Here is a 20,581-nt window from a genome sequence, read left to right as displayed (position 1 = left end):
CCTCAGCCTCCTGAGTAGCTGGGATTATAGGCACATGCCACCACATCCAGCTAATTTTTATAGAGATGGGGTCTTACTATGTTGCTCAGGCTGGTCTGAAACTCCTGGGCTTAAGCGCTTTGGCCGTCCCAGCCTCCCAAAGTGCTGGGACTACAGGCGTGAACCATGCGCTGGGCCCTAGAATGGTGAATTTTATGGTATGTATATTTTTTTTACCACCATCACACACACACAGACACACACACACAGTTACAAGGTAGGTGAGCCTCCAAAACATGGTACATGAGAGAAGCGAGACATGAAATGTGACACAATGTGTGATCCTATTTGTATGAAATGCTCAGAATGGGCAGATCCATAGAGACAGAGAGCTGACTGGTGGCCACTGGGGTCCGGTAGGAGAGGGGTGGGGAGTGATTGCTTAATGGGGATGGGGTTTCCTTTTGGGGTAGTGAAAATGTTCTGAAATTAAACAGTCACGTTGGTTGCACGACACAGCGAATGCGCCGAATGTTGCTTAATTATACACTTGAATTGGTTACAATAGTGAATTTCACGTTATATGTATTTTGTCACAATAAAAAAAAGATAAAAAACACTGAGAAACTGATTTTTTTTTTCTTTATTTGAGATGGAGTCTCACTCTGTCGCCCAGGCTGGAGTGCAGTGGCGCGACCTTGGCTCACTGCAACCTCCGCCTCCCGGGTTCAAGCGATTCTCCTGCCTCAGTCTCCTGAGTAGCTGGGATTACAGGCACCTGCCTGTAATGGTAAGACCCCATCTCTACAAAAAATAAAAATTTAGCTGGGGATGGTGGTATACCTGTAGTGGTGGCTACTTGGGAGGCTGAGGCAGGAGGATCTCTTGAGCCCAGGAGTTGGAGGCTGCAGTGAGCCATGACTGTGCCACTGTACTCTATCCTGGATGACAGATGGAGACCCTGACTCCCCACCCCCAAAAAGGTGGATCTTGTCCTCACAGGGACAAAGACTGTACTTCTTCCTCTCCTTTCCTTCCTTCTCTGACTATGCTCATGCCTGTAATTCCAACACTTTAGGAGATTGAGGTGGAGGATCAGTTGAGCCCAGGAGGTGGAGTTTGCAGTGAGCCCAGATTGTGCCACTACACTCCAGCTTGGGCGATACGGCGAGACTCTGTCTCAAAAAACAAAAACAAACAAAAAACGGCCGGGTGCGGTGGCTCACGCCTGTAATCCCAGCACTTTGGGAGGCTGAGGCAGGCGGATCACCTGAGGTCAGGAATTTGAGACCAGCATGGTCAATATGGTGAAACCTCATCTCTACCAAAAATACAAAAATTAGCCGGGTGTGATGGCACACACCTGTAATCCCAGTTATTCAGGAGGCTGAGGCAGAAGAATTGCTTGAACCCAGGAGGTGGAGGTTGCAGTGAGCCGAGATTGCACCACTGCACTCTAGCCTGGGTGGCGGAGTGACACTGTCTCAAAAAAAAAAAAAAACCCAAAAAACCAAAAAAAAAAAACAAAAATGGAAAATGTACTTCATGAAGAAAAAAGACCAGTTATGGGTGTACAAGTTACTTATGTCTATGAGTAGCACACAATAACGAATAGTGTCAGAAAACTAAACCCCCAATGAGACGAAGCTTCCAGAACAGGTGTAGGATACACACAAGGGCTACCTTATTACATGAGACGCAAAAGGAAGAAGGGAGGGATGGCTGTGCTGCTTTCAGCCAAGGGTGATCATAAACTCTGATTTTGCTCCTGTCTTTTCTTTCCGGAACAATCTTTGAACTGAAAAAGCCAGAAAGAACACCAAAATAGACAACCCAAGTCCAAGGTGAGTTCGGCAACAGCAGGAACTCCCTGGGTGCCGAGCGAGCTGAAGGCTTCTGACTTGGAAGGGGTAACACACAGTACAAGAGACTGAGAGACAGCAAAGCTAATGACACCATCAGGGAGCTCGGCCAGATTGTGGAGAAAGACAGTGGTACCCAAAGTCCGGATGCGGGTGAGGATGATCGGGATTTGCCAGAGAGAAGGTAAAACACATTAACCATGAGAGATTCCAGAACGGAAAGGAGGCACCGATCACACCAACTGAAAGAAGTCATGTGAGACGGATCTTGTTTCCCTGTGAGATTCTAGACCAATGTTTCCCGGACATGAAACAGACATGGTGTGTGTCTGAATCTCCATCATCAAGGCATTTAATAAAGTCTCTCAACCGGGTGCGGTGGCTCACGCCTGTAATCCCAGCACTCTGGGAGGCCGAGATGGGCAGATCACTTGAGCTCAGGAGTTTGAGACCAGCCTGGCCAACATGGTGAAACCCCATCTCTACTAAAAATGCAAAAAAATTAGCCGGGCATGGTGGCATGCACTTGTAGTCCCAGATACTCGGGAGGCTGAGGCAGGAGAATTGCTTGAGTACGGGAGGCGGAGGTTGCAGTGAGCTGAGATCCTGCCACTGCACTCCAGCCTGGGTGACAGAGCAAGACTCCATCTCAAAATGAAAACAAAAACAAAGTATCTCATAACATCGTCCTAGACAAGAATAAGAAAGGACAGGCTGCCAGGAGTCCAAACTGTCAGGCCTCTGAGCCCAAGCTAAGCCATCATATCCCCTGTGACCTGCATGTATACATCCAGATGGCCTGAAGCAACTGAAGATTCACAAAAGACGTGAAAATAGCCTTAACTGATGACATTCCACCATTGTGATTTGTCTCTGCCCCACCCTAACTGATCAATGTACTTTGTAATCTCTCCCACCCTTAAGAAGGCTCTTTGTAATTCCTCCCACCCTTGACAACGTACTTTGTGAGATCCACCCTCTGCCCACAAAACACTGCTCCTAACTCCACCGCCTGTCCCCAAACCTATAAGAACTAATGATAATCCCACCACCCTTTGCTGACTCTTTTCGGACTCAGCCCGCCTGCACCCAGGTGAAATAAACAGCCATGTCGCTCACACAAAGCCTGTTTGGTGGTCTCTTCACATGGACACGTGAGACACAAACCACCGCCCACCAGCCAAACCTGGCCTCTGCCTGCTTGTGCGTGGCCTGCGAGCTAGGACTGGTTTTTATGTTCTTGTTTAGGGACAGAGTCTTGCTCTGTTGCCCAGGCTACAGTGTAGTGGTGCGATCATAGTTTATTACAGCCTTGAACTCCTGGGTTCATGCAATCCTCCCACCTCCACCTCCCAAGTAGGTTAGGGTCACGCCAGGCTAATTTAAATTTTTTTGGGGGGACTGGGCACAGTGGCTCACGCCTGTAATCCCAGCGCTTTGGGAGGCCGAGGCGGGCGGATCACAAGGTCAGGAGATGGAGACTATCCGGGCTAACACGGTGAAACCCCATCTCTACTAAAAATACAAAAAAATTAGCCAGGCGTGGCGGTGGGCGCCTGTAGTCCCAGCTACTCGGGAGGCTGAGGCAGGAGAATGGCGTGAACCCGGGAGGCGGAGCTTGCAGTGGCTGAGATGGTGCCACTGCACTCCAGCCTGGGCGACAGTGCGAGACTCTGTCTCAAAAATATATATATATTTTTTTGTAGAGTCGGGGGTCTCACTTTGTTGCCCAGTCTGGTCTTGAGCTCCTGGCTTCTAGTAATCCTCCCGCCTTAAGCTTGCCAAAGTGCTGGGATTATGGGCGTGAGCCACACAGCCGGCTGGGTTTTCAATTTTTTAAGGGTGGGGGAGGAGGAGGAGGAGAAGAGTAGCAGCAGGCCACAAAGCCAAAAACATTTACCATCTGGCCCTTTGCAGAAAATGTTTGCTGGCCCCTGGCCTGGGCAGGGCAGCCTATGAGGGTGGATGTCCACATTACAGAGGCTGATTACTGGCCCCCATCACTTTGGGGTAAGGCATGCTGGCGCCCGAGCCTGTGTCCTCCTCCTCATGTTTACCAGGGAGGTATATGTCAGGCACAGTGATTAATCTAACTGATGCTGGGAACAACAGTAACTGCATTTAGATGACTTTTTTTTTTTTTTTTTTTGACAAGGTCTTGCCTGTTGCCCAGGTTGGAATGCAGTGGTACAATCACGGCTTATTGCAGCATCGACCTCCTGGGCTCAAGCAATCCTCCCACCTCAGCCTCCCAAAATAGTTGGGAGCACAGGTGCATGCCACCATGCTCAGCTAATTTTCTTTCTTTTTTTTTTTTTTTTTTTGAGACAGAGTTTTGCTCTGTCACCTAGGCTGGAGTGCAATGGCGTGATCTCGGCTCACTGCAACTTCCGCCTCCCGGGTTCAAGTGATTATCCTGCCTCAGCCTCCCAATCCCTCTCAGCTGGGATTACAGGCGCCCACCACCACTCCCGGCTAATTTTTTTGTAGATTTTAGTAGAGATGGGGTTTCACCATGTTAACCAGGCTGGTCTCGAACTCCTGACCTCAGGTGATCCTCCTGCCTCAGCTTCCCAAAGTGCTGGGATTACAAGCGTGAGCCACCGCACCCAGCCGCTAATTTTTTATTATTTGTAGAGGTGGGGATCTCCCTTTGTTGCCCAGGCTGGTCTCGAACTCCTGGCCTCAAGCCATCCTCCTGCGTCGGTCCCCCAACGTGCTGGGATTACAGGCGTGACCCACCGTGCCCAGCCTCAGTCTGGTTCCTTGTGTGAGTCTTGGTTTCTTGGTCGCCTTCTCCCTGTATGCCGGCTGCCTCCCTCCACAAGAGAACATCTATGATGACCCTTGGGGTGCCCACTTAGGTTTTCAAAGGGGCCTGGAATGTAGGGCACAGGGTAAGAGACTTGGACACCAGGTCCTAGGGTAGGAGACTTGGACACCAGGTCTTAGGGAAAGGAGAAGCTGGCCCATGTGCCCTCCTCTCACCCACAGGGAGCTGTGGCTTCGAAAGGGGTTCCTCCCTTGTAAGGCTGCTGCTTCTGTCGTCATGGAGGAAGCCTTGGTTCCGCTTCCCCAGCACCCCAAACTGCAAAGTCACGCTCACAGGTATTGCACCCAGAGGGCTCATTCCCCATTCATCAGTCACTGGTTGGGCAAGTCACCCTCCCTAGAAAGCTCAGCCTTGGGTGACTCCACCAGACATATCCTGATCTTTCACTATTCACAGAGCCAGACTGGAGCGGCCTTTTGTAATGGCCCTGGCCAGAGCTTACGGATAGGCAGCTTGTCAGCAAGAGTGGGAAACCCTGGGCTGCGCCCTCCCCACAAACCACCAGCATTGCCCAACTTCCTCTCTTCATGCCCTCTACCACTCTCTCATTTCCCCAGCTTTCTTTCTTTTTTTTTTTCTTGAGACAGTTTCACTGTCACCCAGGCTGGAGTGTAGTGGTGCAATCTCGGCTCACGGCTACCTACCTCCACCTCTCGGGTTCAAGCAATTCTCCCACCTTAGCCTCCCAAATAGCTGGGATTACAGGGATGCGCCACTAACTCCAGCTAATTTTGTATTTTTAGTAGAAACAGGGTTTCACCATGTTGGTCAAGCTGGTCTCGAACTCCTGACCTCAAGTGTTTCACCCGCCTCAGCCTCCCAAAGTGCTGGGATTACAGGTGTGAGCTACCACGCCTGGCTAATTTTTGTATTTTCAGTAGAGATGGGGCTGGTCTTGAACTCCTGACCCCAGGTTACCTGCCCGCTTCAGTCTCCCAAAGTGCTGGAATTACAGGCGTGAGCCACGGCACCCAGCCATTTCCCCAGCTTTCTATCAGTGAGGTTAGTTTTGTCTCTTCTCTTTTATTAATATACTGCAACTTTTCTCCGTTGATCTGAAGACGCAAGGTGAGTGACGCCTGACTTACAGGAGGTCCCCCAGCATGGGAACCATCCCTTATCCAGCTCTGGGTCTCTTGAAGTGCCCAATTTCTAAAAGTGACCTTTCTGTCAAGTGAATGAGTCAAGCCCCAGCCACATCCCAGCACTAGAAAACCTGATGCCTCTCCCTTGAGAACATCCTTTTTTTTTTTTCAAGGTTTTTTTTTGTAGAGATGGGGTTTCACTATGTTGCCCAGGCTGGTCTCAGCCTCTTGGGCTCAAGTGAGCCTCCCACCTCGGCCTCCCACCCAACATCCTTGACATCCCACCTTTTGTTCTATTTCTGCAGGAATCACTGTGCCTAGAAAGGAAGACTTTGGTCAGTGGTTCCCAGACTTGGCTAGGCCAGGATATCATCTGAGAATCCTGTACCCCTAGTTTATATACACACCCCTAGATTCCTTTGCTCCACCCCCAGATTGAACTCATTTGGCCTGGGGAGGGTCCATGGCATTGTTAATTCTGGTGATGTTACAGAAGAACATTCTATGTCAGAGTCTAATAAAAAAAAATCAGCTAAAAGAAAAACAGTGGCTGGGCACTGTGGCTCACACCTGTAATCCCAGCACTTTGGGAGGCACAGGTGGGCGGATCACTTGAGGTCAAGAGTTCGAGACCAGCCTGGCCAACATGGCAAAACCCTATCTCTACTAAAAATACAAAAATCAGCCAGGTGTGGTGCGTGTGCCCGCTGTAATCCCAGCTACTCGGGAGGCTGAGGCAGGAGGATTGCTTAAACCCGGAAGGCAGAGGTTGCAGTGAGCTAAGATCACACCCGCCTGGGCAACAGAGCAAGACCCTGTTGCAAAAAAAAAACAAGAAAGAAAAGAAAAGAAAAACAGTAACAAAAAGGAAGAATGAGAGCAAAGAGAGAAGAAACAATAAAGATGGTGGAAATATGAAGAATGAAGTCAGTTTCTCAGCTCAGACAAGCATACCTTGATGTAAGTAAATTTTTTTCTGGAAAATGTGAATTGACGCTGAGGCCAAATTAGGAGATTATTGTTCATTTCACAGAAGACATTGGTATCCGATGCCCTTAAATAGCCATCTCCGTTAGTACATTTAAGATAAGATTCAGTTTACAGAAGTGTGATTTATACAGAATCACATCTGTTACATAAAGCTCAGAAAAATAGCTCTCCTCCCATGTCATCTTGCTAACTATAGAACTGGCCCAGTATAGATGGTCACCTATTTTCTTCTAAAAGACACCACCCCTGCTCTCTGTCATCTATTTCTGTTTCACTGTAATCATGGGTAACAGATTCTTAGGGGCCACCCAGATCTCTTTCTGGTCTTCCCTAAACTCAGAGAACAACTGCTCTGAATTGTTTCCATATTCACGCATTCATTTGACATATATTTCTGGAAGGCCTATCATATGCCTGGCACTGCTTTAGAAATACAGTGAGTGTGCGGTGGCTCATGTCTGTAATCCTAGCACTTTGGGAGGCCAAGGTGGGTGGATTGCTTGAGTCCAGGAGTTCAAGACTAGCTGGGGCAACATGGCGAAATGCTGTCTCTACAAAAACACAAGAAAGTATCCAGACGTGGTGGTGTGTGCCTATAGTTCCAGCTACTTGGGAGGCTGAGGTGGGAGGATCACCTGAGCTCAGGAGGCAGAGGTTGCAGTGAACCAATATCGCACCACTGTACTCCAGCCTGGGCAACAGAGCAAGGCTCTGTCTTAAAAAAAAAAAAAAAAAAAAAAGGCCGGGCACAATGGCTCAATGCCTGTTATCCAAGCACTTTGGGAGGCCAAGGTGGGTGGGTCACTTGAGGTCAGGAGTTCAAGACCAGCCTGGCCAACATGGTGAAACCAGTCTCTACCAAAAATACAAAAATTAGCCAGGCGTGGTGGTGCATGTCTGTAGTCCCAGCTACTCGGGAAGCTGAGGCATGAGAATTGCATGAACCTGGGAGGCGGAGGTTGCAATGAGTTGAGATAGCACCACTGCACTCCAGCCTGGGTGGCAGAGCGAGGCTCTGTCTCAAAAACAAACAAACAAATAAACAAAACCAAAATCAAACAGCAAGGAACAGAGATGACGATCTCTGTCCTCACGGGGCTTATATTTTAGCAGGAGAGACAAGCAGTAAACAAATCAGATGGCGAGAGGTGCCATGGAAGAAAGATAAGGGCAAGGATAGGGCTGGAGTGTTCTAGGCAGCGTTATAACTTCCCAAAGGTCACTGAGGGAGGCTGTACTGAGGTGACAGAGGGATACAGACGTTAAAGTGCTGAGAGGCTGACATGGTGGCTCACACCTATAATCTCAGCACTGGGAGGCTGACGAGGCAGGATTGCTTGAGACTAGGAGCTTGAGAACAGCCAGGGTGACATAGGAAGATCCTGTCTCTACAAAAAAAATTTAAAATGAAAAAATTAGCCTGGCTTGGTGGCATAGTCCCAGCTGCTGGGGAGGCTGAGGTGGGAGGATTGCTTGAGCCCAGGAGTTTGAGGCTGCAGTGAGCCATGACAGTGCTACTGCACTCTAGCCTGGACAGCAGAGTGAGACCCTGTCTCAAAAAATAAATAATGTGATGAGGAAGTGAGCCTGGCACACACCTGGGGGAAGAGTTTTGGCACAGGAGCAGAAGCCCAGCTGGCAGGCATGAGGAAGTGTGGCTAGAGCCAGAAGTCAGGGGCAGGAGGGGCCAAATCGCTAGAGGCCTCGTGGCCCATGGTAAGGACTAGCCTTTGTTCCACGTAAGACCGGGGCCACTGGAAGCTGTTTTGTTTTTGGGGGGTTTTGATAAAGACGGAGTCTTGCCATGTTGCCCAGGTTGGTCTTGAACTCCTGGCCCCAAGCGATCCTCCTGCCTTGGCCTCCCAAATTGCTGAGATTACACGTGTGAGCCAGTGTGCCCAGTCTCGCTGGAAGGTTTTGAGCAAAGCAGTAAAACGATCTGATTCACTAGGATCCCTCTGGCTGCTGTGCTGAGAACAGACTGCAGGGACCAGCGTGGCTGCAGGGACCACAGTGAAGACGCTGCTGCCTTCAATCAGGCCAGAGATGACGGTGGAGGCAGAGGAGGCGTCGAGACGTGGTCGGTCTCTGAATTTATTTTGAAGCTAGAGCTGATGGGATTTGCTGATGTTCTGGATCTGGGGTGTGAGGAAGGAAGGAGTCAAGGATAACATTGTGATGATTTGCCTGAGCAACTAGAGGGACTGAGCTGCCGTTAACAAGCTGGGGTGACCCATGGGAGAGTTGCTTTGGGGCTAGGTTAGATATGAGACACCTACCAGGCATCCCAGTGGAGCTGTGAGTGAGCAGTGGGCTGTGCCGCATCTGGAGTTCAGAAAAGGTCTGAGCTAGGCCGGGTGCAGTGGCTCACACCTGTAATCCCAGCACTTTGGGAGGCCGAGGCGGGCGGATCTCTGGAGGCCAGTTCGAGACCAACTTGGCCAACATGAAACCCTGTCTTTACTAAAAATACAAAAATTAGCCAGATATGGTGGTGTGTGCCACCCAGCTAACTCAGGAGGCTGAGGCAGAAGAATTGCTTGAACCAGGAGGTGGAGGCTGCAGTGAGCTGAGATCATGCCACTGCACTCCAGCCTGGGTGATAGAGCAAGACTGTGTCTTAAAAAAGGAACAGGTCTGAGCTACATTTATAAATTTGGATGGGATGTAAGAGTGCATAAGAGCACCAAGGAATGAGTGCAGATGAGACGTCTGGGGACAGCCTGAGGACACCCCGATGTTCAGGAGAGACAGCAGGCCAGGTGCGTGCAGTGGCTCATGCCTGTAATCCCAGCACTTTGGGAGTCCAAGGGAGGAGAATTGCTTGAGCCCAGGAGTTTGAGACCAGCCTGGGCAACACAGTGAAACCCCGTCTCTACCAAAAATACAAAAATTAGCAAGTCTTACAACCCGGTCCCTACATAAACACATAAGGATAGGAGGGAATCAGTGATGGAGATAGAAAAGAAACAGCCTGTGAGGTCGGGGGAAGCCATATGAAGAAATGCATCTTGGCCGGGCATGATGGCTCATGCCTGTAATCCCAATGCTTTGGGAGGTTGAGGCGAGAGGATCCTTTGAGACCAGGAGTTGGAGGCTGTAGTGAGCTATGATTGCAGTACTGCACTCCAGCCTGGGCAAGACAGCAAGACTGTCAAATAAGTAACAATCTATCTATCTATCATATATATACATATATATACACACGTATATACACACACACACACACACACACACACACACACACACACACACACACATACATATATATTTTAAGGAAATTGGCCGGGTGCAGTGGCTAACGCTTGTAATCCTAGCACTTTGGGAAGCTAAGGTGGGCAGATCACCTGAGGTCAGGAGTTTGAGACCAGCCTGGCCAACATGGTGAAACCCCATCTCTAATAAAAATAAAAAATGTAGCCAGGCATGGTGGTGGGCACCTGTAATCCCAGCTACTCGGGAGGCTGAGGCAGGAGAATCGCTGGAACCTGGGAGGCAGAGGTTGCAATGAGCTGAGATCGTGCCTCTGCACTCCAGCCTGGGCAACAGAGTGGGACTCCATCTCAAAAAAAAAAAAAAGCCAAAAAAAAAAAAGCTCTCCCCCTGTGATGGTAGATGGAGGAGAGAAAGGGAGGCTGGGTGCCGGGCGCGGTGGCTCAAGCCTGTAATCCCAGCACTTTGGGAGGCCGAGACGGGCGGATCACGAGGTCAGGAGATCGAGACCATCCTGGCTAACACGGTGAAACCCCGTCTCTACTAAAAAAATACAAAAAACTAGCCGGGCGAGGTGGCGGGCGCCTGTAGTCCCAGCTACTCGGGAGGCTGAGGCAGGAGAATGGTCTAAACCCGGGAGGCGGAGCTTGCAGTGAGCTGAGATCTGGCCACTGCACCCCAGCCTGGGCGACAGAGCAAGACTCTGTCTCAAAAAAAAAAAAAAAAAAAAAAAAAGAAAGGGAGGCTGGGAGCTGGAGGCACGGAGTGCTCTGCAAGATTTCTCCTGTGAAGAGGGACAGAGAGAGAGGGCAGCCGCAGGGAGGAGGTGGGCTCAAAGCTTTCTTGTTTCCGGCGGGAGACATGATAACGCGTTTGCATGTGCATGAGAAGAGGACAGGAGAGTGGCAGGGATGGGGATGGGGCCTGGTGTCCAGCAGGAGGGCAGGCTGGGCCAGATCCCACAGGACAGACACAGATGGAGGCGGACATGTGGGTGAGGGCAGTGCCAGTTTCCACAGATCATGTCTCTTCACAGTGAAACAGGAAGCGAGGTCAGGGCTGAGAGCTCAGGATTTGAGGAATGCACAGGATGCCCGGAGATGCACTCAAGGCCCAGGCAAGTGGCACTTGGAGAAAGGAGCTAAGCCAGCCTCCGCCTCCTCTTCTCCAGCCCAGTTCTCCCCAGAGCCTCTCCCTTGTCCTCAAACCAACTCTTCTCCTCCTCCTCATTGTCTTTCTGGCTTGTAAAGTGCTTGAGGCTGGACACAGTGGCTCACGCTTGTAATCCTAGCACTTTGGGAGGCCAAGGCAGGAGGACTGCTTCGGCCTAGGAGTTTCAGACCAGCCTGGGCAGTAGTGAGACCCTATCTCTATAAAACATCTCTATAAAAAATTAGGCTGTGGTGGCTCATGCCTATAGTCATAGCTATACAGGAGGCTGAGGCAGGAGGATCACTTGAGGGCAGGAGGATCACTCGAGCTCAGAAGGTCAAGGCTGCAGTGAGCTCTGATCGTGCCACTGCACTCCAGCCTGGAAGACAGCACCGGACCTTGTAAAACACACACACACACACACACACCCCTTCAGAGCACAGACCTCACTGAACTCAGGTCAGAACCAAAGGAAAGAGATGGAGTGAGCAGTGAGGCTGCGGTTACATGCTGGAGGCCACGGAATCAGGCGAGCAGAGGCACTGGTGGACACTCCCTGCTCTGGACCCAGGGAGTGAGAACAAGCTGGGGAGGATTTGCTAATCAGTTTTCTAAAGTGGAAAGAGGGGTTGTTGCTAATTCCGGAGGTGGATTTCATCATCGGCTGCACGGCTGTGACGTGACTTCCTCAGAAAGCAAAGCTGCCAGAAACTCTCCCTTCTACTTCTGTCTTGGGGATGAAGAAGAGCCCTTCCTTAGGGGAGTGGGAGAATAAAGAACTATGAGATTCAGAAGTATAGGGGTGTTGGCGGAGGGGAGAGTCATCCAACAGGCCCCAGGCAGGGTAAGCCCCACCCAAGTCTCCAGGCCTGACAGCCTACTGGTCTCCTGGTGGCCACAACGTCACCAGAACCCCCCTTTCTAAAGCACAGCCCCAATCATGCCAGAAACTTCCAGAAACATCCAGGGCTCATGGAGAAACTGCTCCACTGCCTGGCCTGGCACTCAAGGCCTGGAGATCCGGCCCCCACTTGCCTTTCCAGTCTTAGAATTCATTCCTGTCCTTCCCTTTTCCAAATACGTCCTGCCTAATTTGACCCTCATGCCTTCGCTTCATGCCACCTCTCTAACCAAGATTAACCACCCTGCCCAAACCATCTCCATTTATTTAAGTTCCATCATTCATTCAGATAGTCGTGATTGTATTCATTCATTGAATTCACCCATCAAATCTATACAGTCATCCCTCTGTGTCTGTACGTAAGTGTATTTTTGTTTAATTATTATTATTATTTTTTGAGACGTCTTGCTCTGACGCCCAGGCTGGAGTGCAGTGGTGCAATCTTAGCTCACAACAATGCCTCAGCCTTCTGCCTCCTGAGTAGCTGGGAATTACTGGCACCTGCCACCACGTCCAGCTAATTTTTGTATTTTTACAATCAGTAGTGATGGGATTTAATTATGTTGGCCAGGCTGGTCTCAAACTCCTGACCTCAGGCCACCTTGGCCTCCCAAAGTGCTGGGATTATAAATATGAGCCACCATTGTTTAAGTTTTTATAGAGATGGGATCTTGCTATGTTGCCCAGGCTGGTCTCAAACTCCTGGGTAGGTGTATTGAGCACCCAGTCAAGTGTTGCATTAAGTCAACTCACAGATCACTAATACTTAGTCCTGGTTTCAAAGAGTGAGGTCTAGATGGGGAGAAAGATGATGGCACTGTGTCCACCTTGTGAGAAGAGAGAGACTGGTGGGTATAGACTGTATGGAGGACTGGGGTGTAGGCATCTATCTGAGGCTTAAGGGTTGGTGATGGCTGCCTGGAGGAAGAACCAACCTAACTAGCAGAGAAGCTGGTCTGGAAAGGGGGCCTGCCAGGTCATTCAGGTAGAGATGACAGCATGATCGAGCCACAGAAGTGATCAAGGCCCAGTGTTGGGGACTGGTGAGCAGTCACTGTTTCTAGCAAGTAGAAAAGCGGAGATAGGGTGCTATAGTTTAAATATGTGAGTCACCTCCAAAATTCATGTTGAAGTTTAATCTCCATTGTGATGGTATGAAGAGGTAAGGCCTTTTGGGACATGATTAAGTCATGAGGGCTCTGCCCTTGTGAAGAGGACAAATGCCCTTATAAAAGAGGCTTTGGAGGCCAGGCGTGGTGGCTCATGCCTGTAATCCCAGCACTTTGAGAGGCCAAAGGTGGGTGGATCGTTTGAGCCCAGGAGTTTGAGGCCAGCCTGGGCAACATGGTGAATCCCTGTCTCTAAAAAAAAGAGGCTTTAGGCTGGGCGCAGTGGCTTATGCCTGTAATCACTTTGGGAGGTCGATGAGGGTGGATCACCTGAGGTCAGGAATTCGAGACCAGCCTGGCCGACGTAGTGAAACCCCATCTTTACTAAAAATACAATAATTAGCTGGGTGTGGTGGTGGGCGCCTGTAATCTCAGCTACTCGGGAGGCTAAGGCAGGAGAATCACTTGAACCCGGGAGGTAGAGGTTGCAATGAGCTGAGATCCGCCATTGCACTCAAGCCTGGGCAACAAGAGCAAAATTCCGTCTCAAAAAAAAAAGAGGCTTTGGAGAACTGTTTGCCCCTTCTATCTCTTCTGCATGTGAAGGCACAGCATTCTTCTCTTCCACCTCTTTTTGCTATGTGAGGATGTGGTGAGAAAATGCCATCTATGGAACAGGCTCTTGCCAGTCACTGAATCTGGTGGCTCTGTGATCTTGGATGTCACAGCCCCCAGAACTGTGAGAAATAAACGTCTATTGTTTGTCTATGGTATTTTGTTATGGCAGCAAGAATGGACTAAGACTGGGGCCATGACCTGGAAGCCTAATCTATAGGGTCATAGGGTAGCCGCCCAAGGAAACTTCCCCTGTACTCACTACCCAGCTTGAAACACAGTAGCAAAAAGAATTCTTAAAAGCGAAAACCTCAAAGCCTAAGTCCTTAAACATAAGTAAGCCAATGGATACATACTCTTAGGTGAACGTACAAAGATTTCACCCCAGTAGTGGAAAATGTTATTAATAGAGGGCAGATCACAATGAAATGATACATCACCCCCTGCTCATCTGGAATTATAGCAATACTAACATTGACTGAATGATACATGCCAAGGCATTGATCGAAGCACTTTATATGCAGTAATTCATGTGCCCTCACCACAACCCCGTATGGAAGGTATTATGACTATGCCCACTGTACAAGAGGGAAAGCCTGGCAAAAGGAGACCTCAGTAACCCACCCAGGCAAGTACACAGTGGAAACTGGTTTTGAACCCATGAACCCAAAACCCATGGATGGCCTGGACCACTCTGATATATTATTTCTAGATCTCCAGCATGGTGAAAACAAAAATTAAAGTCTACAAAACTGTATTATGGTATGGCCCCATTTTCTTTAAATATGTGTGTATTTGTCTATGTGTACGTGCTTGTGTTTGATTGAATCAGATGAAGATTTGGCTGTTTTTGACTTATACAAAAGGCAATTTCATATGGTTCAACCTAGTGTACGCACACAAACACAAACACACACACAGAAAAGTCTGTAAGGACCTACACTAAATTGTTAGCAGTAGTTTTAGATGGTGGAAAAATATTTGATCTCTATTTTCTTTGTACCTTTTCATATTTTCTGAAAAGTGGCAGAAGTTTAACACTTCTGTGGATTACCTGTTTCCTTACTGCTGGTGCTGATGGCCTCAGCTATGTGGTATTAAAATCTACTCAATGTGCAGGAGCCCCCGCCCCGCAAACTACAGTATCAGGGCCCAACGCACTCAAGGCTATCTCTCCTCGGGGACGGAAAAGCCAAAGTGTGTACTTCAATGAAGCAAGTGCTTAGAACAGCACCTGGCATATCAAGGGCACTCTATAAACCTTTTCCAAATAAATGAATGGTCACTTTCTCCACCCCACTTCCTCTACCACTGGGCAGAATCAATCATTCCTACTTGAGTTTCTATGGGAGTTTCCTTAAATCTCTATATAATAAAGAACCCACTAACCTGCCCAGGTAAGTGGTAGAGACAGATTTTGAACCCCGGGACCTAAGGCCTCCACCACTCTGAAATACTGTTCCTAGATCAAAGTGAGGGGCCCTTTGAGATTTGACTTCTCTGAGCCTCAGTTTTCTCCAGCTAGAACATGAAAATAGGAATCACGCTTTTCTGAGAATTGCATGAGACATGGTGCTCCGTCACCCCCAGCCTCGTTCCAGTTGATGTTACTTGGGTAGGGCTGAGAAGGCCTTGTTTATTGTGTGTAACATCAAGTCCACAGCCAGGGCCATGGCCAGAGAACTGCCCATGTGACCTTGGCTCCCTTACTGGAGATTTGTTGGATATAAGAGGCAGCATCTTCCCTCTAACTTCTAGAAAATCTGGCAGAAATGGATGAGCGTTCAGTGCTCTGTAGACCATCTGGCTGACAGCTGGATCCACAGTTGAGTAGACCTCAGGAGGATGGTCAAGGGGAGCTGGGCACAGGGAAAGGGCCCTGAGGTTTAGACTCAGGCAACTCTCAGCAATGAGCCATGAGCTAAATCTGGAGTCCAGGATTTCAGCCAGACTGTAAGCCAACTACACACCATGAACAGGGGTTCCAGAGTTCCCTGGCAGCCAAGGAAAATCCCCTGCTGGGAATGAACGGGCTCACCCCTCTGTTACAATTCTTATCCAAGCATATTTAGAATGGTGCAGCCATTTCTGCATCTAATCCCATTTCCTGGATCATTTACCACCTTCCAACAGCTTACAAAATTTTCTCATTTACATTTATTTCTATTATCTATCACTCACCCCCTCAATCCCTGCAGGAGCTCAGCTCCACAAGGCAGGAATCTTTGTTTGGTTCAATGAAGTATCCCAAGTGCTTGGAACAGCACCTGGCATATGGAAGACACTCTATAAATCTTTTCTGAATAAATGAATAAATGAAATGTCACCTTCCCCACCCCACTTCCTGTACCATTTGGCAGAATTAGTCATCTTGCCTCTGAATGTCTATAGAACTTTCCTTAAATCTCTAATATTGTACTAATCACACTATTGTGATTATTAACATTAATCTAATATTGTAATTTTATCTCCTGTACTTTTTTTTTTTTGAGACAAAGTCTCGCTCTGTCGCCCAGGCCAGACTGTAGTGGTGCGATCTCGGCTCACTCCAACCTCTACCTCCCGGGTTCAAGAGATTCTCGTGCCTCAGCCTTCCAAGTAGCTGGGATTACAGGCACGTGCCACCTCACCTGGCTAATTTTTGTATTTTTAGTAGAGACGGGGCTTCACCATGTTGGCCGAGCTGGTTTCAAATTCCTGACCTCAAGTGATCCACCTGCCTGGACCTTCCAAAGCGCTGGGATTACAGGTGTGAGCCACTGCGCCCGGCCTGTACCTCTTTTAAGGCAGAAGCCATCAAAGGATCACTTTCTCTCTTGTATTATCTACACCTGGCATGAGGTCTGGGTGGGTCCTCGGTGTCTGCTGACTCAGGGGACAATCTTCACATATATAGGGCAAAAAGGACAATAGCCAGGACCCTGGTTGTAACCATTGGAAACATCCCTACCCAGCACCGGGCTGGTGACATGATCTTGAGCTAGGTGGAATAGGGAGGCAGTGATTTTGTAAGACTTCTTTCTAGCCTGAGAAAAATCCAGCGAGAGAAAGTTATTTTAGGTCCCAGAATACGAGGCTGAACTGAGTCCTCCAAAGAGAGGTTAACATAGAAAGTTAATGAAATGTTCATTTCAAAAAAACTTTGCCCAACCCACGGTTTGCAACTCCCACACTTATCCTGGTACCAGTGACAGCCATCTCCAGGCCCGAGGACCAGTAGGCAGCGTAAACCCGTTGGCCAGAATAGCATATCCATGTCTGATTGTCAAGTGGAGGCAGCCCCGCTTACTGGCTCTACTAGAGACTTGCTGGTTATTTTTTAACACAGGCCCTCACACCTGTGCCCACTCCTCCTCTCTATTCCTCTGGCCCCGCTCCTGACAAACCTACTCAACATTCATTCCCCAGTGTTGTATGTTCAGCCTGTGTGCAGCACCTCTCTCTCAACTAGAATGTCTTCTCCTTTTGTCTTTTAATCATTCATGCATTCAGCACCTATTGTGCGTCCTGTGTTTCCTTCAATTGCAGCTCCCCTTTTTTTTTTTTTTTTTTTGAGATGGAATCTTGCTCTGTCACCCAGACTGGGGTGCAGTGGCGTGATTTCGGCTCACTGCAACCTCCGCCTCCCAGGTTCAGGCGATTCTTGTGATTCAGCCTCCTGAGTAGCTGGGATTACAGGCATGAGCCACCACACCTGGCTAATTTTGTATTTTTAGTAGAGACAGGTTTTCTCCATGTTGGTCAGGATGGTCTCAAACTCCCGACCTCAGGTGATCCTCCCGCCTTGGCCTCCCGAAGTGCTGGGATTACAGGTGTGAGTCACCGCACCTGGCCTGCTCCCCTTCTTAAAGCACAGCTCTTCCAGGAATCACTGAAGTATAAAAAGATTCGGCTTTGGGAGGCCAAGTTGGGAGGCCGAGGCAGGAGTATTGCTTGAGGCCAGCAGTTCAAAACCAGCCTGGGAAACATAGCAAAATCCTGTCTCTGCCAAAAAGTTAAAAATTGCTGGGCATGGTGGCATGGACCTGTAGTCCCAGCTACTTGGGAGGCTGAGGTGGGAGGATCACCTGAGCCCGGGAGGTTGAGGCTGCAGTGAACTGAAACTGGAATTGCACCACTGCCTTTCAGCCTCAGGGATACAGCGAGACCTTCTCTCTAAAAAGGAAAACAAAGCCAGCACAGTGGCTCATGCCTATAATCTCAACACTTTGGGAAACCAGGGCGGGCAGATCGCTTCTTGAGCTCAGGAATTCAAGACAAGCCTAGGCAACAAGGTGAAACCCCGTCTCTATAAAACAGACAAAAATCAGCCAGGTGTGGTGGTGTGCACCTGTAGTCCCAGCTACTCGGGAGGCTGAGGTGGGAGAATCACTTGAGACTGAGAGGTTTGAGGCTGCAGTAAGCCATGACTACACCACTGTACTCCAGCATGGGTGACAGACCAAGATCCACCTCAAAAAAAAAAAAAAAAAAAAAAAGATTTGGGTTCCGTATTGTGGGAACTTTGTTAGCCCACAGAGATATGGAGTGTGCCTACTTTTCAAGCATCAACCAGAGGTAGTTTCTGAACAAACCCTGTGGTTTCATGACCTTACCCTTTTAGTGTGCCTGAAGTACCCTTATTTTCCTCATTCCAGGGGATCATCTTCCCCTCTGCCCCCAGTTTTCTTAATGATACCCTTCCTTAAGTTGCCAGTTGGTTAACCCCTTCTCCAGGCTGACACATGCCCCATCCTTTGTGCATTGCACAACATGTATTGCAACTACTAACAGGTCTGATTGCCCCAGCAGACTGAGCTCACCCAGCAGTGATCATTCTGCAAGAAGCAATGCTCTCCCCCTTCCCCTGAAGTTTTCAGATTTTATTTATAGCCTAAATGAAAAAGCAAAAATATTACTTATGATAGCCATGGTTTACTAAGCCCCTCCTATGTGCCAAGTTCTGTATTTTTTATTTTATCTTATTTTTTTAGACAGGGTCCCGCTCTGTCACCCAGGCTGGAGTACAGCGGTGTAATCACAGCTCACTGCAGCCTTGAACTCTTGGGCTCAAGTGATCCACCTGCCTTGGCTGGGAGGATCCCCAGTAGCTGAGACCACAGGCTCATGCCACCAAACCCAGATAATTTTTTTTTTAATTTTTTTTTTTTTTGGTAGAGGTGGGGTCTTGCTATTTTGCCCAGGCTGGTCTTGAACTCCTGGGCTCAAGTAATCCTCCCGCCTCAGCCGCCCAAAGCACTGGGATTACAGGCATGAGCCACCATGCCTGGCTTGTGTCAAATACTTTAAATGAGCACCTCGACAGCACTGCAAGTCTGCAGACACCAATCTTAGAGATGAGGAAACAATATGATGGACGAGATTAACTAACTTGTCTATGATCTGAGAGTCGGCAAGTGGTGGCAACAGGACCTTAGCCTCTGTTACTCCAAATCCCAGGCTCAGCATCTGGAGCAGCCTCAGGACACAGATGAGTCTCCCTTAATCCTCTGTGCACAGGGGACAGGGCCGTGGAGTCTGGCTGGGGTCCCACTCACTCAACCATTCCCATTTACAAATATACCTCCCGCCCTGACCCCTCTCTACCTGCCCACAGGAACCTCCTCCAAATTAAAGATGCATTAGGACTTCAAGGAATCTAAAGGAGACATGGGGAATTTATTTTTTTTCTTAAATGACCCATGGATTAATTTCTTTGGGGCTCTGGAGCAGGTGGAATCTTCTCCGATTATGGAAATCTTTGGCTCAGGGGCAGCTGTGAGACCACGTGCCTATCCTGGGTTTGAACTGGGACCTCTCTGGGCAAGAAGGGAGACAAAGGTGGAGGGGAAACAGCACTTGGACTTGAACTTCAAGAAACTCACCTAGCTGCGTGTGTGTTGCGGGGGAGATTGGAGTAGGGGAAAGACGGCAGGAAGCGGGGAAGTGGGAGGGAGAGATAGTGTGATCCGGGCAAAACAGCTCCCTGGGAGGGGCTGTCTTAAAACCCATGTTTGCATCTGGACTTAGCCCCTGACCAGAAGTGCAGCTCTGACCAGAGGGGCCTCTGAAGACAGGTGCTCCTAGGACAATAAATCCTGCTTCACAAGGCCGACGTGAGGAAGAAAATAATCCAGGTGAGACTGTTCTGTCAATTGCAAATGTCTATTGATGCGTGGTCGCGCTTGGTGCATTTCGAGGAAATCTCTCTCTCTCAACTCTGTAAGCCTTTTTGACAGACAAGGACTCAGCCATCCTCAGCCCTGGATCCCTTAGTATCTTAACGTCCTCACCCAGGGGCCTGCATAAAAAGGGGGTATTCAGTATGCACCTGAATTGAATGGAACCTCATCTTGGTGAGATAAAATCTTAATGATCAGTGACGATGAAAGATAGTAATCCACAAATGGTAAATCAAAAATTCTTTTCTCCTAAGCAATTTTTTTAAGGACAAGGTCTCACTCTGCCACCCAGGCTGGAGTGCAGTGGTGTTATCATAGCTCATTGCAGCCCTGACCTTTTGGGCTCAGCCTCCCGAGTAGCTGGAATTACAGGCATGTACCACCATGCCTGGCTAATTTTTTCATTTTTTTGTAGAGACAGGGTCTCACTATATTGCCCAGACTGGTCTCAAACTCTTGGGCTCAAGCGATCCTCCTGCCTCAACCTCCCAAAGTGCTGGGATTACAGGTGTGAGCCACTGTGCCTGGCCAATTTCCGTTATTTATAAATTACCAGGTCTCAGGTATTGTTAAAGCAGCACAAATGGACTACGCAACTGACTATAGTAAAAAACACATTTTACTGTGGTACACATACACCATGGAATACTATGCAGCCACGAAAAGGAATGAGATTACGTC

The 20,581-nt window shown here is 48.9% G+C and overlaps 1 protein-coding gene and 1 long non-coding RNA gene across 8 annotated transcripts in view; one reads left to right on the top strand and one right to left on the bottom strand.

The window, feature by feature from the left end:
- Window positions 1-20,581, bottom strand: part of HIP1 (huntingtin interacting protein 1) — a 211,693-nt gene that overhangs the window by 88,675 nt on the left and 102,437 nt on the right. The gene's annotated exons all lie outside the window — the stretch shown is intronic.
- Window positions 20,297-20,581, top strand: part of LOC144339786 (uncharacterized) — a 100,700-nt gene continuing 100,415 nt past the window's right edge. Inside the window, exon 1 of the long non-coding RNA XR_013415161.1 lies at window positions 20,297-20,322. This is a non-coding gene — a long non-coding RNA (uncharacterized LOC144339786). The remainder of the gene's footprint in view (window positions 20,323-20,581) is intronic.

The sequence above is a fragment of the Macaca mulatta genome, chromosome 3, assembly GCF_049350105.2.
Source record: "Macaca mulatta isolate MMU2019108-1 chromosome 3, T2T-MMU8v2.0, whole genome shotgun sequence".
Lineage (NCBI taxonomy): Eukaryota > Metazoa > Chordata > Mammalia > Primates > Cercopithecidae > Macaca > Macaca mulatta.
This window is presented reverse-complemented; position numbering and strand designations above follow the sequence as displayed.